A 4,530-nucleotide genomic window follows, 5' to 3' on the forward strand; every position below is an offset into this window, starting at 1 on the left:
GGGGGCAGCCCTGCCCACAGCAGAGGATTGGAATGAGATGAGCTTTACAGCACCTTGCAGTCCAAGTCATTCTGTGATTCAGTATTTTAGTTTAAATATGCTATTCTGTAATGCTGTATTTATATCAACATGTAGTCTTCAAATTTGGAAGCTCTTAGTTTAGATCTATTGGAAAATTAAAGGTAAAAATCTACTTTGTTTTTGAGTTGAATTTTGCTTTATGAAAAGGTGCTGCAACTTCTGGTATTCTGTAGGAAGTATTTGCTTTATCAGACAAAAAATTCAGAGAAGTGGACTGTGGAGATTGTGCTCTTGTGAATTCTAAATGCTCCAGGTTCCTTACTTTGTATCATATTTGCAACCAATCATCCATTTTTATCTCAGCGAAACACTTATTAAAGTTTACATTTTGATTAATATATTTCTCTAATTCTAATTTGAATGTTCTCTAATTCAAAATTAAAGAAAATAAGAAGAAAATAACCACGCAGTTTAAAACTAAGAAAAGCCACTTATGTCTATGTATTTCTGATAGCAGCTTTAAGGCAGCAGAGTTCAATTGATGAGAAATTAGAACAGCTTTAGCATGTAAATTCTAGGATATCTAGGATGTCAAACAGGCATAACTTCCATTTGTTTAACTGCTGTCACCTTAAGCCATAAAATGTCGACAAAAACCAGGAACTATTCTACTGTTTTCCAATATTCTTTATAGATGTAGGGCTCAATCTTACACAGTACAGTAAGCTTTAAGTATGAATTCATTACTTGAAATTAACTCTGAAAAGTTAATGAAAAAACTGGTTATAATCACAAATGATACATCACATCATTACAATTGCCAGTCGTAAATTATTCCACGGCATTTTAATATGCTTTTGACTGTTTTTTTTTCTTAGAAATTCTCTTAGCTCATCTTACTTGTAATGTTTTACACTCAAAGCCCTAGGGAATACAGAACTCATTTTCACACAGAGATTTCATGTAGGTTTTGCATATTGCTTCTGCATGAATTCAGTGCCTTTTTTTCCTGGAAAGGATGGGAGATTTTCCTTTGACTGAGGTATCTGGAGTCATTTAGGCAGTCAACAGAGAAAGGCAGGAAATTTCTCATTTTTAAAGATGTTTGTACTGAAATGTCCCTTTAGAAAATGTTGCATCTCTTCTGTGACTGTAGAAGTCATCTGGACCATGAACATGGACTGGGAATGTTTTAGATAGCTGTTTGGGAGAAGAATACAAGCAAAGATGTGCATCTTTCTTTCATAGATAGCTTCTCTTAGCGATGAGAGTTTTCTCCTCAGTGAGAGCTTGGGTTTTCTGACAGTGAAAGCTTCACTAACTATTTACGGCTTATATCCACCAATGTAAATTAAGGAACTAGTTAATATATTATAGTATAATAACTGTAACATAAATATAATTCCATAGATTTGGAAATAGAGATGGTTAAAAGACCACTTCCACACCTTCATCATAAAAATTCTGCATTTTGCCAGTGCCATGCATGTGCCATACACCTTTGATTGTCTGCTGATAACAATAAAAGGTAGTTTTCAAAGTACATCTTTCTTATGGACATGATGTTGATGTGAGAGAAGGCTTTGTTACTAATTCAGTTGTAACATTTTGTTCTCCTATCTTAGAGATGCATAGAATTTTTGGATTCTAGTTTACATGTGGTAAATCACACTATTTTGCTTGTAGGTCATAAAAATATATTTGACGGAAAAGTTTCAGCCATTTCTTTTTCAGTACACCTGTAACTAATCCTGTTTCTACCCACACTATACAGGTAATTATGGTTGCCTTAGTTTGCAGATACATTTCAGTGCTCAGGCAAATTTTAATCATATAAGAAATTACTAAAATAAATCACTTTAAAAAATTCATGTAGTCTGCTTATTATTTAGCAATAGGTTATATGACTCACAGGTTAAATTAGTTGTATTTAGATATCTTAGGATATTTTTGCAGCAGTGCATCTATAGTTACTAAAACTTCTAGTAACAAGTAGCTCTATGAAGCTAAACCTTCAAGTTCTGCTAAGATTGAAGCATCACTTAGATTTTGATGAGTAGCTTCTTCCTGGAGTAGCTAACTAATACAGATTAATGCTCATTAAGTATTGTCCCTACAAGCCATCTTCTCTTCTATCTGTTTCGTTCCAGATTTTTTTTTTTTTTGGTATATCACCTGTTTGTACAATTAGTTCACTCTTCAAACAATGACTGTTGGAGCAAAGTCATGATTTCTGCCAAGCATTTGTAGCAGTGAATGATTTATCACAGAGTCACTGTGTAAGATACCTGGCAACAAGAAGTTTAATTGTTATATTATAGGATGTCTGCTTTAATTTGCTAACATTTTTGTACTCATATTTTATAATACTCTATTTCATACTTAATCTACTTTTACAACTTGACCTATTTAAAGTATTTAGATTAAAATATTTATACCAATCACAATGCAGTCTTGAATTTAGAATATCTTGTATGCTTCAAATTTCATCAATTTTCAAATTGTAAAATTTGATCATATCAATATTAAACCTATATTGTATAATTCCTGTGAACATTACTTGTTAAATTCTTTCTTTCAATAAGGTGATTTTTAATTAGTTATATATCAGAGTCCTGGAATTGTGGAGCATAGGTGTTGTTTGAGAGCAGTTGTCATGCACAGGATAATCTTATTTTTTTTATTAAGTTACTCTTCGCCTTTATTATTTTTCGAGAACCCATCTTGTAACTTCAGTAAAACAGGCTAGAGAGCTGGACAGAGAGGAACCAGATGAAGTTTAACAAGAGCTAGTGTGGAGTCTTGCGTCTAGGGAGAAATAGCCACGTGCACCAGTACAGATTGCACAGCAGTATGCTCTGGTGGCCAAGAAGGCTGAGCATGAAAAAGAGTGTGGCCAGCTAGTTGAGGAAGGTGATCCTCCTCTCTACTCTGCCCTGGTCAGGGCTCACCTGGAGTATTGTTTCTGGGCTCCCCAGTACAAAAAAGACAGGGGTCTCCTGGAATGAGTCTAGTAGAGGGCCATGAAGATGATAAAGGGCCAGGAGCATCTCTCTTATAAGGAAAGGCTGAGCAACCTGGCTCTGTCAGCTTTGAGCAAATAAGACTCAGAGGGGATCTGATCAATGTCCATAAATATCTGGGAGGCAAAGGGATGAGGCCAGGCTCTTTTCAGCAGTGCGTGGTGATAGGACAAGGGAAAATGGCAGTAAACTGAAGCTTAGGAAGTTCTACACAAATGTGTGTAAGAACTTCTTCACAATGAGGGTGATAGAGCACTGGAATGGGCTGCCCAGAGAGGTTGTGGAGCCTTCTTCTCTGGGGATGATCAAGACCTGCCTGGATGCCTACCTGTGCAACCTGGTCTAGGGAGCCTGCTTTGACAGGGGTTTGGACTCGATGATCTCTAGAGGTCCCTTCCAACTCCTACAATTCTGTGATTCTGTAAAAATGTTTGAAGTCTTAAGTCACTTAAGAAAATACATAAAAATATAATAGACCCAAAAAATAGAATATATAATGAAGTGCAGCTCAATTTGTCACTTAATAAAATAGCAAATTATTTGTTTTAAAAATAAATGCTGACATGTTGATTATGGAGTACATATGCAATTTTTTTGTTTGTTGGTTTTTATAAAAGTGCAAACAAAAAAATACCTCTCAACAATCCTCCATAAAACTGGGAAGAATCCAATTTTTATTAGCAGTTACTGTATACAGAAGGCTCTTAGCAGGTTTACACTTCTGCTTTATTCACTATGCACTTGAACTGAATTAAAACTAAGACTGCAGACTTTCTTGCAAGTATAGTAATTCAAACTGCATATAGTGTTTTCTAACAATAGTTTGCAATAATAAATTTAAAGCTCTTACCTTGTCTACTGATCTTTAAGGAAGGCATGACAGTGGGGAAGATAAATAGTTTTATTGGAGAGGTTATACCTTATCATTATAAGGTGTTCCTTTCTCTTTCGTTATTTTTTTAGCAATTGAAACTGAAATTTGGATATAAGGGAAGAAAAGCCAAAGCACTGGAATTCTTTAGGAAACAGCTGATACCTGAGCAAGATGCTGTTATCCATTTGTCTTATTTTTCCTGAGTCAAAACCAGCAATGAGTAGCTGCTGCTTCCACCTCCACAAACAGATGGTCGTCATGGTATCCCAGCACCTTCCTGATATGGTAGGCTAGGCACTGGTAGTGGCAAGTGAATAGCATTGGACAACTCAGCCTGATACCAGTTTTATCTGGAAGAAGAGCTGTCTGCTGTCTGATGGAGAGAAACATGGTTTAGATGTGCAAATATATGCATTTCCTGTAGCTGAATGTGAGCTGGTTAGCTGGTTAGTGTAGCTGCATTACCATGAGTAAATCTTCTGCACTTGTCAATGTGTAGTGCAATAAGTGAGATATATCACACACTGAAAAGTATCCAAAGTATTGAACAGACTTCCAGGATTTTTTGTAACTTTAGAGTAAGAAAATAGAATGAAAAGGGGTTTAATAGAA

The sequence above is a fragment of the Meleagris gallopavo genome, chromosome 1 (genome assembly GCF_000146605.3).
Source record: "Meleagris gallopavo isolate NT-WF06-2002-E0010 breed Aviagen turkey brand Nicholas breeding stock chromosome 1, Turkey_5.1, whole genome shotgun sequence".
Lineage (NCBI taxonomy): Eukaryota > Metazoa > Chordata > Aves > Galliformes > Phasianidae > Meleagris > Meleagris gallopavo.